Source organism: Arachis hypogaea, chromosome 14 (genome assembly GCF_003086295.3).
Source record: "Arachis hypogaea cultivar Tifrunner chromosome 14, arahy.Tifrunner.gnm2.J5K5, whole genome shotgun sequence".
Classification (NCBI taxonomy): domain Eukaryota; kingdom Viridiplantae; phylum Streptophyta; class Magnoliopsida; order Fabales; family Fabaceae; genus Arachis; species Arachis hypogaea.
Window position 1 is genome coordinate 55,411,707 of NC_092049.1, and position 14,448 is coordinate 55,426,154.

Consider the following 14,448-nt stretch of genomic DNA (forward strand, 5'->3'; position numbering starts at 1 on the left):
AGAAGATGCTTCTTTAGTATTGTTGGATGATTCCTTCAATCCATTCAAACTCTAAGAGATCATATTGACTTGCTGAGTCAATATTTTATTCTGAGCCAATATGGCATTCAGAGTATCAATTTCAAGAACTCCCTTCCTCATAGGCGTCCCATTATTCACAGGATTCCTTTCAGAAGTGTACATGAACTGGTTATTTGCAACCATGTCAATGAGTTATTGAGCTTTTGCAGGCGGTTTCTTTAGGTGAATGGATCCACCTGCAGAATGGTCCAGTAACATCTCTGATAGCTCAGAGAGACCATCATAGAATATATCCAGGATGGTCCATTCTGAAAGCATGTCAGAAGGACATATTTTGGTCAGTTCCTTGTATCTCTCCCAAGCTTCATAGAGGGATTCACCTTCTTTCTGTTTGAAGGTTTGAACATCCACTCTAAGCTTACTAAGCTTTTGAGGAGGAAAGAACTTGGCTAAGAAAGCCGTGACCAACTTTTCCCAAGAGTTCAGGCTATCCTTAGGTTGAGAGTCCAACCATATTCTAGCTCTGTCTCTTACAGCAAATGGGAAAAGCATAAGCCTGTAGACCTCGGAATCAACCCCATTGGTCTTAACAGTATCACAGATCTGCAAGAATTCAGTTAAGAACTAAAAAGGATCTTCAGATGGAAGTCCATGAAACTTACAGTTCTGTTGCATCAGAGAAACTAATTGAGGTTTAAGCTCAAAGTTATTTGCTCCAATGGCAGGAATTGAGATGCTTCTTCCATGTAAATTGGAATTTGGTGCAGTAAAGTCACCAAGCATCTTCCTTGCATTGTTATTATTTTCGGCCATGTCTCCTTCTTTTTCGAAAATTTCTGTCAGATTTTCTCTAGAGAGTTGTGCTTTAGCTACCCTTATCTTCCTCTTCAGAGTTCTTTCAGGTTCAGAATTAGCCTCAACAAGAATGTTCTTATCCTTGTTCCTGCTCATATGAAAAAGAAGAAAACAGAAAAGAAAATATGGAATCCTCTATGTCACAGTATAGATATTCCTTATGCAAGTATAAGAAGAGAAGAATGTAAGAAGGAGAAGAGGTAAAATTCGAACACGGAGAGGAAGATGGGGTTCGAATTTTGGGTGGAAGAGAAGTATTAGTAGATGAATAAATAAATAGAAGGAGATGAGAGAGAGGGATTTTCGAAAATTAATTAAATTAAAAAATAAAATTTAAAGTTAAATTTCGAAAATTAAAATTGAAATCAAATTAAATTAAAAATTAAAAAAATTAGTTAAAAAAAAGGGAATTTTGAAAAAGAGGAAGGTGATTTTCGAAAATTAGAGAGAGAATTAGTTAGGTAGTTTTGAAAAAGATAAGAATCAAACAAAAAGATAATATTGATTGAAAAAGATTTGAAACTTAATTTTTTAAAAGATAAGAAGTTAGAAAAGAAGTTAGAAAAGATTTTGAAATTGATTTTGAAAAAGATGTGATTGAAAATTATTTTGAAAAAGATTTGAAAAGGAAATTTAAAAAGATTTGATTTTGAAAATTAAAGTTGATTACTTGACTAACAAGAAACTAAAAAGATATGATTCTAGAGTTTAAAGATTGAACCTTTCTTACTAGGCAAGTAACAAACTTAAAAATTTTGAATCAATCACATTAATTGTTAGCATTAAATTCGAAAATATGAAACAAAAATAAGAAAAAGATTTTTGAAAATTATTTTGAAATTTTCAAAAATCATAAAAGAAAAATGAGAAAGATTTGAATTTTTTTGAAAGGATTTGAAAAAGATAGAATTTTTAAATTGAAAATTTGATTTGACTCATAAGAAACAACTAAATTTTAAAAAGTTTTGAAAAAGTCAACTCAAATTTTCGAATTTGATGAGAAGAAAAAGGGAAAGATATTTTTTTGATTTTTGAATTTTTAATGATGAAAGAGAAAAACATAAAAAAGACTCAATGCATGAAAATTTTGGATCAAAACAATTGATGCATGCAAGAACACTTTGAATGTCAAGATGAACACCAAGAACACCTTGAATGTCAAGATGAACACCAAGAACTTATTTTTGAAAAATTTTCAAGAAAAGAAAACATGCAAGACACCAAACTTAGAAATTTTTAATATTCAGACACTAAGAAATTGAAAATGCATATGAAAAACTAGAAAAGACACAAAACAAGAAAATATGAAGATCAAACAAGAAGACTGGCCAAGAACAACTTGAAGATCATGAAGAATGCAATGCATGAAATTTTTGAAAATAAATTTTTTTTTTAGAAAATCAAAAAGATGCAATTGACACCAAACTTAAAACTTGACTCTAGACTCAAACAAGAAACACAAAATTATTTTTGATTTTTTTTTTGGTTTTTATGATTTTATAAATTTTTTTTGGATTTTTTTGAAAATTATTTTGGAAAAACGAAAAAGAAGAAATATTTATTTATTTAATCATTTTTTATGTATTTTTCGAAAATTAGAAATAAAAAACTTAAAATTAAAATAAAATTACCTAATCTGAGCAACAAGATGAACCGTCAGTTGTCCAAACTCGAACAATCCCCGGCAACGGCGCCAAAAACTTGGTGCACGAAATCGTGATTGTTCCATTCCTTGGTAACGGCGCTAAAAAGTCAGTACGCACGTTCATAATCTTAGTTCTTGCTCACAACTTTGCACAACTAACCAGCAAGTGCACTGGGTCGTCCAAGTAATAAACCTTACGTGAGTAAGGGTCGATCCCACGGAGATTGTCGGCTTGAAGCAAGCTATGGTTACTTTGTAAATCTCAGTCACGCGGATTCAAAAGGTTATAGAGTTTTAATAATTAAAAGATAAATAAAACATAAACTAGGATAGAGATACTTATGTAATTCATTGGTGAGAATTTCAGATAAGCGTATAGAGATGCCTTTCGTTCTTCTGAACCTCTGCTTTCCTGCTGTCTTCATCCAATCATTCCTACTCCTTTCCATGGCAAGCTGTATGTAGGGCATCACCGTTGTCAATGGCTACATCCCATCCTCTCTGTGAAAATGGTCCAATGTGCTGTCACTGCATGGCTAATCATCTGTTGGTTCTCGATCATACTGGAATAGGATTTACTATCCTTTTGCGTCTGTCACTACGCCCAGCACTCGCGAGTTTGAAGCTCGTCACAGCCATCCCTTCCCAGATCCTACTCGGAATACCAAAGACAAGGTTTAGACTTTCTGGATCTCAAGAATGGCCGTCCATGGGTTCTAACTTATACCACAAAGATTCTAATATCTCGGACTCGGTCCTCTGTATTAGATATCTAAGAGATACTCATTCTAGCTTGTTTGCATGTAGAACGGAAGTGTTTGTCAGGCACGTGTTCATAAGTGAGAATGATGATGAGCGTCACATAATCATCACATTCATCATGTTCTTGTGTGCGAATGGATATCTTAGAGAAGGAATAAGATTGAATTGAATAGAAAAACAGTAGTATTTTGTATTAATTCATGAGGAACAGCAGAGCTCCACACCTTAATCTATGGAGTGTAGAAACTCTACCGTTGAAAATACATAAGTGACAAGGTCCAGGCATGGCCGAATGGCCAGCCCCCAAAACGTGATCAAAGGATCAAAAAATTATCCAAAGATGTAAATACATTAGTAAAAAGTCCTATTTATGCTAAACTAGTTACTAGGGTTTACAGAAATGAGTAAATGATGCAGAAATTCACTTCCGGGGCCCACTTGGTGTGTGCTTGGGCTGAGCATTGAGCTTTACACGTGTAGAGGCTTCTCTTGGAGTTGAACGCCAGTTTGTAACCTGTTTTTGGCGTTTAACTCCACTTTGCAACCTGTTTCTGGCGTTTAACTCCAGAATGCAGCATGGAACTGGCGTTGAACGCCAGTTTGCATCCTCTAAACTCGGGCAAAGTATGTACTATTATATATTGCCGGAAAGCCCTGGATGTCTACTTTCCAACACAATTAAGAGCGCGCCATTTGGAATTCTGTAGCTCCAGAAAATCCACTTTGAGTGCAGGGAGGTCAGAATCCAACAGCATCTGCAGTCCTTCTTCAACCTCTGAATCTGAATTTTGCTCAAGTCCCTCAATTTCAGCCAGAAATGACCTGAAATCACAGAAAAACAAAAAAATCATAGTAAAGTCCATAAATGTGAATTTTATTTAAAAACTAATAAAAATATACTAAAAACTAACTAAATAATACTAAAAACTATGTAAAAACAATGCCAAAAAGCGTATAAATTATCCGCTCATCACACACACACACACACACATATATATATACATATCCAAAACCCAAATGTACATAAACAAAATCCTGTCTCTCCATAAACTTCTAAGAGGATAAAAAGAACAAGTTATGTGGAGAGTAAGCTAGGTACATATATATACATACATCACTGTATAACAAAATAGCCCAGTAACCACTTTGCTTCAGGAGCCCAGGCGCCTAATGAGACGCCTCTTGACCTGCATCAGAAAAACAACAACATAGTATGGAATGAGAACTGGAGGTTCTCAGTATGGTAAAGGTGCCACACACATAATATATAAGGCCCTGTGAATGCCAGAGGCAATCCTAGAACGCCGACACTCAGATTATAGAGCTTAAAGTATTAAACAGGAGGCATAAAAAGGTGGTTTTCTAAGAGTATCTAAACCTAACTTAACTTAACCTTAACATCTAAGTCCCATACTGATATTCCTCCACACCTCCATCTCCGTCAGCATTTCACAGACAAATAAGCAGATAAAGACAAGTACAAGAATGTTACAAATACTGCAGGTAACACATATACATTTAGCATGGCAAGTACACTTAGGCACACCCAATTAGTATGCATATGATGCATGCTTCTCCTATGGCTGATAAGGCTCATCTGTCGGTTATCCAGCCAACCCGACAAGTCCGAAAACCTTAGACTGTCCCCTGACGTGCATCCCCAAGACTCTATGCATAGCTTTTTCTCAAATAATCAATATTGCTCAACGGGGTTACATTCCTGGGAATTTATAGTGCCCGGTCACACTTACATCGTAGGGTCAATAGAGTATCGAGCTTTCAACCTGGTACACATGGTGGCAAGCCACGACACTTTATCTAGGGAATCTCGTATCTCAGATCATTAAATCAATCAAGCCAAATTTTGTACGTAATCTTTCATCAGAATATCCAGTCAAGTAACATATATGACTTATCCGTAACATCTCATAATCAATTCATCACTTTTCAACTTTACTTCACCTTCAAGTTATCCTCATTTCCTAACTTCATCTGATTATCAGGTTTAACACTATTATTTATGAGCAATGGAATGAAAATAGAGGTTTAGTAGTTTGAAATAGGTTTTAAAAACCTTAAAAATCATGTTTGCCGGAACAGGTGCCACGCGTACGCGTGGACGTACGTCCTTTTTAAAAGCAGAAGCAGATTACCAGAGAGCTGCAAACCTTGCAAATCTCAGCAGCATAACCACATATTTATCATCCAAACTTCCGATGGGCATAACTCAATCGTTTTAAATTGTTTTCCTTCAGTTCTTCAAACGGCATAAACATCACGAACGCAATTTTCATTTTAAAACAAGTTAGGAACAAATTGAAGGTCCGGAAGCCAAGTTATGCCTCGCCAAAATTTGGCCAAAAATCAACCTTTGCAAAAATATTCAAACCTTAATTTTCAATCAAAACTCCATTCCATTCCTTGTTAAATATGCCAAATCTAACACCATATACCAATAGAAAGACTCAACACAACTTTACACCATTTATTAAGAAACAATTTCATTTCTCAACAATTCCTTCAAGCTTCCATTCAATGTTCTTGTAAGCATGTAAACAACCAATCAACAACATTTTCTTCCAATATCAACATCAATAATAATCTCCACCACATATTTAAATTACCAACTATCTACAAGCACTAACCAAACTTAATCAAACATAACAACATTCAACCATGTTTCCTTCCAAATCAACATAACAACAACTACCATCCATAATCAATTACTAATTATCGACAAACACCAACCAAGTATATTCAATAACAAATTACTAAACATTAAACATACACCTGTATTCCAATTTATCCTATTGTCATCTATCCTAAGTTTTCACAGAATATTATATATTAAATGCAAGAAACCTAAAACATACCTTGGCCAATTCCCACGTAATGATCAAGGCAATTTATTTAAAACAAATATAGCCCTTCCAAAATTCAATAACCATTAGGCTCATCTTCCTCCATGTTCCAATATCCACAATTCCAAGCACCAATAATTTATTCACAACCTAATACACATTTATAACACATATATACCCAGTTTAATACTGATGAGTGGATAATTTATACCATTTTTGGCATTGTTTTTACATAGTTTTTAGTATGTTTTAGTTACTTTTTATTATATTTTTATTAGTTTCTATGCAAAGATCACATTTCTGGACTTTACTATGAGTTTTTATATTTTTCTGTGATTTCAGGTATTTTTTGGCTGAAATTGAGGGACCTGAGCAAAAATCTGATTCAGAGGCTGAAAAAGGACTGTAGAAGATGTTGGATTTCGACCTTCCTGCACTCAAAATGGATTTTCTGGAGCTACAGAAGCCCAATTGGTGCGCTCTCAATTGTGTTGAAAGTAGACATCTTGGGACTTCCAGCAATGTATACTAGTCCATACTTTTCCCAAGATTTGATGGCCCAAACTGGCGTCTAAACGCCGGCCAGAGAACCTTTTCTGGAGTAAAATGCCCAAACTGGCACCAGAACTGGAGTTAAACGCCCAAATTGGCACCCAAGCTGGCGTTTAACTCCAAGAATGGCCTATGTACGTGAAAGCTTCAATGCTCAGCCCAAGCACACACCAAGTGGGCCCCGGAAGTGGATTTCTGCACTATCTGCACTTAGTTACTTATTTTCTGTAAACCCTAGTAACTAGTTGAGTATAAATAGCACTTTTTACTATTGTATTCATATCTTTTGATCAATTTTTAGATCAGAGACTTAGACTTGGAGGCTGACCACACGGCCATGCCTAGACTATTTTCTCTTATATATTTTCTACGGTGGAATTTGTACACCTCATAAATTAAGGTGCGGAGCTCTGCTGTTCTTCATGAATTAATGCAAGTACTATTGTTTTTCTTTCAATTCACGCCTACTTCTTCTCCATGATATACTCTCGTACTTAATTCAGTTAAGTCAGAATGAAGGGGTAACCCGTGACAATCACCCAATCTTCGTTACTCGCTTAGCCAAGATCCGCGTGCCTAACAACCACAAGCAGTCTACATGATGTTCAATGTGGTCAATGGACGACAGCCGGAGTATATTCTCTTGGGTCTCTAATCAATGATTCGCATTATCTTTCCTGACAATAGAGCATCCGAATATGAGATTAGAACCTTCGTGGTATTGGCTAGAACCATTGGCAGCCATTCCTGAGATCAAGAAAGTCTTAACCTTGTCTGTGATATTCCGAGTAGGATCTGGGAAGGGATGACTATGATGAGCTTCAAACTTGCGAATGTTGGGCGCAGTGACAGTGTGCAAAAGGATAAGGGTCCTATTCCAACGCTAGTGAGAATCGACAGATGATTAGCCGTGCGGTAGCTGTACCTAGTATTTTTCATCCGAGACGGGAAATCCGATAGTTGATTAGCCGTGCAGAGATCGTACCTGGTATTTTTTATCCGAGAGGATCATTGATGACATGTCATCATGTCATGTTTTTCTATGCTTTTTCATACAAGAAATTTATGATTAGTGCCTAAATATTGCATTCTTTTGTGCTTAAATAGAATATTTCCTTGATCTTTTGATTTTATAAACTTTGTAGGAAATAAGAAGAATAAAAAGCAAAAAAAGCACAAAATAAGCTAAAAAAGAGAAAAGAAGAGTTTTGGGGCACACTTTAAAGCTAGAACACACTTTGATGCCTTAGGCCACACTTTTAAAAGCGTGGCCCATGACCAAGTAGCGCTCAACAAGGCACCAGCGCTCAATTTGAAGAGAGCGCTCAGTTAAAAAAAAGTTAACTTAACTTCTTTGGGCTTTTATAAAGCCTTGTGACAACATGACCATGCCTCCTTCAAAGGGCCATAACTTGAGCTACAGATGTCGAATTGATGCGATTCCAGTTGCGTTGGAAAGTTGACATTCAGAGCTTTCCAACGATATATAGCAATCTATATTTGGCATAAAATTGGAGTACAAGTAAAAGGAATCTTTAAGGCCCAAAAATCAACCACAAAATGCAACCAGCAAGGCTAGAAGTGGGAGCTTCTCTCCAAAGCAAAGTAGCGCTATTAGTGTGCAAGGAAATTTGCAAAATTGGGAGAGCCAAGATTCGAAGTGGAGACCAAGGGAACAAGACATAAGGAGCCCTCAGTTAACTTAAGTTAAGTTTATCGTGCCTCATTCAAAGAAAATACAAGGAGAGGGGCACCAAATTGGTTTCACTGGGATTCGAACAAGGGAGCTTCCACCCAAAGCTTGGAATGCTGCATTAACCTTGTTAACTGAGCACTAGTTTCACAAATTGAGGGGCCAAGGTGGCCTCAGCAAAGTCTCGAAGAGGAGTCCCACACTCAAGGCAAGGGCGCTAAGTTGGAATAGACAACTAAGCACTATGAGCCCAAAGAAACAAGTACTGAGCGCTCTGTTGGATTAGATAACCAAGCGCTCCCCTGGGAGGTGGCCTTGGTTCAATTTCAATTAAAAACCAATTGGTAGCCAATTCTTCACCAATTTGAAAAGGCCAAATCCAAATCAATCCACTCTTCTTCAAATACAAAGTAAGCAAAGCCCATTATCATAACTCAAAGGCACAAGGATCAGTTAGATTAGGATTTTCATTTGAATTTTAATTTGTTTTCAATTTCATTTTTATTTTCATTTTGTAAAGCCTATATAACGCATCATTTTCATCTTTGTGAGGAGGCTGGCTCCAAGAGGGAGCAAGTAGAATAGAGAGCTGACTTTTAAAATTTTAGCTGTGAATTGGGATTGAGAGCTGAGTTCTCTCCTCCTGGTTCTTACTTTTGCATTTCTTGCTTTCTGTTTTTGAATTGTAGATAAAGATTGAAGGAATTCTATTTTAATCATTGATCTGTAATTCATCTTTGTTTTCTCTGCATAATTCTAAGATTTGGGAATTGGATTTAGCTTTCTGTTTTCACTTTCATTTCTTAAGCAACTCTTGCTATCTGTTCTTCGAATTTAAATTGAAATTGAAGAGCTTCACTGATTCTAAGTTTAAGAATCATCTTTTACCTCTCTTCTCAATTGTTCTAAGAATTGGATCTAAGTTTTATTTGCTGTTCCATTTACTTTGCATCTACAAATTGTTCTCTGTTGGATCAAGGAAGGAATTGAGATCTAGACTTGTTTTTTTAGTCTCATTGATTTCCTGATATCTTGAATTTCTCCTTTAGATTTCACAATTGAGCTAAATTTAAATTTTGTTTTAGTTCTTCTGCAATTTCCTTCATCTTACATTTCTCTGGTTCACTGTAATTTATATTTTTTTGCTCAATTTTATTTTGAATCCCAGTCCCCAAATCCTTTATTCTTCAAGCAATATAAGATTCCCAGCAATTTAGATTCAGCAATTTAAGTTTCTTGTACTTTAAGTTTCAGTCATTTACTTTTCTTGCAATTTAAGTTTCAGCTATTTTACTTTCTTGCACTTTAAAATTCTGCAATGTTACTTTCTGCACTTTAAATTACATGTCATTTACATTCTGTTGCTTCAATTTTCACTCAAATCATCAATGTTAGCTTAACTAAACTATTCACCCACTAAAGTTGCTTGATCCATCACTCCATGTGGGATCAACCTCACTCTAAGTGAGTTTTACTACTTGATGCGACCCGGTACACTTGCCGGTGAGTTTTAGGTGTTGGAATTCATTTTCAACCCATCAAGTTTTTGGCGCCGTTGCCGGGGATTGATTTAGATCAACAATGATTAAGTGGGTGAGAAGTCTAGATCAAGCATTTTCTTTATTTTTATTTTCTGTTTTAGATTGAAACCAAGGTGTTTGAGTTATTACCTCACTAAGAAATTCCTCTCTGAGATATGAATTTCAATTTTCCTTGGTGTTGTGTTTTACAAAATTTAAATGGAGTTCAACTCATCTTATGATCAAACAAATTCTATGGGATATTACCCACCATCACCAATCTCTAATGGTGGCTGGGAATATCACCAAGAAAATACAAATTCTAAGCACTCCAATTCATGGATATTTGCTTCAGAGACACAAGATGAGCAAGAGAATTATATGAGATACTTTCCACCACCATAAAATGATTCAAGTCATTATTCTAATTGTGGCTGGGAGTATCACCAAGGAATGAAAGAGCATCCACCCTCACTTCCCAGTTTCTCATTTGAAAGTTCTTCATCACTTGATTATGCCTCAACACAAGGTTTCCTCCAAGATCCATACAAGTCATCCCACCAATCACACAACTCATTCCACACCCCTCAACACAACTTCACCACAATACATCCATGTCACCAAAATTACTCTGAACCTTCATCTCTTGAACTAGCAGTTGAGGATTACCTTCAATGGTCCAAAGAACCCTTAGAAAGCTGATGCCAAGCCATTGAAATACACAGACAACTCGTGGAAAGATACACACACTCCCAATCCTAGAAAGAAATCCTCTTCAAGAAGATTGATGAGCGGATAATTTATACGCTTTTTGGCATTGTTTTTAGGTAGTTTTTAATATATTTTAGTCACTTTTTATTATATTTTTATTAGTTTTTAAATAAAAATCACATTTCTAGACTTTACTATGAGTTTGTGTATTTTTCTATGATTTCAGGTAATTTCTGGCTGAAATTGACGGACCTGAGCAAAAATCTGATTCAGAGGCTGAAAAAGGACTGCAGATGCTGTTGGATTCTGACCTCCCTGCACTCGAAATGGATTTTTTGGAGCTACAGAAGCCCAATTGGCGCGCTCTCAATTGCGTTGAAAAGTAGACATCCAGGGATTTCCAGAAATATTTAATAGTCTATACTTTGCTCAAAGATAAATGACGTAAACTGGCGTTTAACGCCAATTCCATGTTCCATTCTGGTGTTAAACGCCAGAAGCAGGTTACAAGTTGGAGTTAAACGCCTAAAAATGGTTACAACCTGGCGTTTAACTCCAGAAATAGCCTAGGCACGTGTAAAGCTCAAATCTCAGCCCCAGCACACACCAAGTGGGCCCCAGAAGTGGATTTCTGCACTATCTATCGTAGTTTACTCATTTTCTGTAAACCTAGGTTACTAGTTTAGTATTTAAACAACCTTTAGAGATTTATTTTGCACCTCATGACATTTTTATACATTCCATATTGTATTTCTGACGGCATGAGTCTCTAAACCCCATGGTTGGGGGTGAGGAGCTCTGCTGTGTTTCGATGAATTAATGCAATTACTTCTGTTTTCCATTCAATCACGCTTGTCTCTATTCTAAGATATTCACTCGCACTTAACCATGATGAATGTGATGATCCGTGACACTCATCACCATTTTCAACCTATGAATGTGTTCCTGACAACCACTTCCGTTCTACCTTAGATTGAGTGTATATCTCTTAGCCTCTCGGTTCATGATCAGAGTCTTCGTGGTATAGGCTAGGACTATTGGCGGCCATTCCTGAGATCCAAAAGGTCTAAACCTTGTCTGTGGTATTCCTAGTAGGATCTGGGATGGGATGACTGTGACGAGCTTCAAACTCACGAGTGATGGGCGTAGTGACAGACGCAAAAGGATCAATGGATCCTATTCCAACATGAGTGAGAACCCACAGATGATTAGCCGTGTGGTGACAGCGCATTTGGACCATTTTCACTGAGAGGACGGATGGTAGCCATTGACAACGGTGATCCACCAACATACAACTTGCCATGGAAGGAGCCCTGCGTGTGTGAAGAAGAAGACAGTAGGAAAGCAGAGATTCGGAAAACAGAGCATCTCCAAATCCTCAATCTGTTCTCCATTACTGCATAACAAGTATTATTTAATTTATGCTATTTACTCTTCATAAACCTAATCATTTTATTATAAATTTCCTGACTAAGAATTACAAAATAACCATAGCTTGCTTCAAGCCAACAATCTCCGTAGGATCGACCCTTACTCACGTAAGGTATTACTTGGACGACCAAGTGCACTTGCTGGTTAGTGGTACGAGTTGTGAAAAGTGTGATTTATAATTCGTGCACCAAGTTTTTGGCGCCGTTGCCGGGGATTGTTCGAGTTTGGACAACTGACGTCTTATTTTGTTGCTTAGATTAGGAAAAATTTATCTTTTGTTTAGAGTCACTAAAATTGTGTCTTCTATTATTATTTTTGGTTGAAACTTTTTTTTAGAATCCTTATTTTGTTTTTCAATTTTTTTTTGAAAATTTTTATAAACTAATAATTGAGTTTCTCTGTTTGAGTTTAATTTCATGTTTTAAGTTTGGTGTTAATTGCATGTTGTTATTCTTTTTCATATTTTTCATTACATGTTCTTCGTTTTTTCTTGATCTTCAAAGTGTTCTTGGTGTTCATCTTGATATTCAAAGTTTTCTTACTCGTTTTCCTTATTTTGATCTAAAAATTCTAAGTTTGGTGTCAGTTTATTGTTTTTCTCTTTCCTCGTTGAATTCAAAAATATCGTTTCCCTTTATTTTAATTGATTTTTCGAATTTTCCTTTTAAAAATTCAGATTTTATTTTAAAATTTTTATTTTATTTTATCTTATCTTATTTTTAAAATTTAAAAATTCAAATCTTTTTAAAAAATCATACCTTTTTCAAAATCTCATCTTATCTTATTTCAAGTTCCAATTTCAAACTTCAAATTAAATTCCAAAATTCAAAAAATTCAAATTTCAAATTTTAAATTTCAAATTTCAAATTTTAAAATTTAAATTTCAAAATTTAGATTTCAAAATTTAATTTTCAAACTTAAAAATCAAATCTTTTCAAAATTTAAATCTTTTTCAAATCCTTATCTTATATTGTTGACTTTTTCAAAATTCAAAATTCAAATTTTCAAATTTCAAAATTCAAATTTCAAATTTCAAAAATTTAAAATCCAAAATTTCATTTTCAAATTTAAAAATTTAAATTTCAAAACTACCTAACCACTTTCTCTCTCTTCATTTTTCGAAAATCCTTACCCTTTATTTTTCAAATCTTTTTAATTAATTAATTATTTTAGTTTTCAATTTCCTTTTAAATTTTTGAACTTATATTCGAATTTTCACTTATTTTATTTTATTTTATTTTATTTTTGGTTTCAAAAAAAAAATTTACAATCCACATCATCTCCCTTTCTCCATCATGGACAAAAGTGGAAATGAACAGTCCAGAAGGACTCTAGGGTCATATGCTAACCCCATTACTGCTGCATACAGGAGTAGTATCAATATACCTCCTATCAAAGCAAGTAGTTTTAAGCTAAATTCTCAACTCATTGTCATGGTGCAGCAAAATTGCCAGTATTCCGGTCTTCCACAGGAAGAACCTACTGAGTTTCTGGTGCAGTTCTTGCAAATTGCTGACACAGTGCGTGACAAGGAGGTAGATCAGGATGTATACAGGCTGTTACTATTTCCGTTTGCTATAAAAGATAAAGCTAAAAGGTGGTTAAATAACCAACCCACAACAAGCATAAGAACATGGAAACAGTTATCAGACAAATTCCTGAATCAATATTTCCCTCCAAAAAGGAGGACACAGCTAAGGCTGGACATCCAAGGCTTTAAACAAAAGGATGATGAATCCCTTTATAATGTCTGGGAGAGGTACAGAGGGATGCTAAGGAAATGCCCCTCTGAAATGTTTTCAGAGTGGGTGTAATTAGACATCTTCTACTATGGGCTTATAGAAAGAGCTCAGATATCTCTAGACCACTCAGCTGGTGGATCTATACACCTGAGAAAGACTATTGAAGAGGTTCAAGAGCTTATTGATATAGTTGCTAGGAATCAGCATCTGTACATAAGTAATGAGTCCTCCATGAAAGAAGAAGCTAAGGCAGTATCAACTGACTTTAGTCCTCAGGAACAAGTTGCTGAACTCAATCAGCAACTATCTTCTATAACAAGGCAGTTAGTAGAATTTAAGGAGATGCTACATGAAACCAAAAATGCTAACAAGGATATGGAATCACAACTGAATCAGACAAAACAGCAGTTATCAAAACAGATAATAGAGGAGTGCCAAGCAGTTCAATTAAGAAGTGGAAAAACATTAAATACCTCAACTCAAAGCAGCAGAAAGCCAAAAAAAGAACAGCTGACAGAGGATGAGTAACCTGCTATCCAAAATCCCTCTGAGGACAGTAAGATCCCAGAGAGGAATAAGTTTGGCGTTCAAACTCCAGAAAAGGATAAGAATCTGGCGTTAAACGCCTAATCTATGTCCAGTTCTGGCGTTCAAA

The 14,448-nt window shown here is 35.6% G+C and overlaps 1 non-coding gene across 1 annotated transcript; it reads left to right on the forward strand.

The window, feature by feature from the left end:
* Positions 1-333: 333 nt before the first annotated feature.
* Positions 334-441, forward strand: LOC112745149 (small nucleolar RNA R71). The gene has a single exon (XR_003173092.1). It is a non-coding gene; the product is annotated as a small nucleolar RNA R71 (small nucleolar RNA).
* The last annotated feature ends 14,007 nt before the right edge of the window (positions 442-14,448 follow it).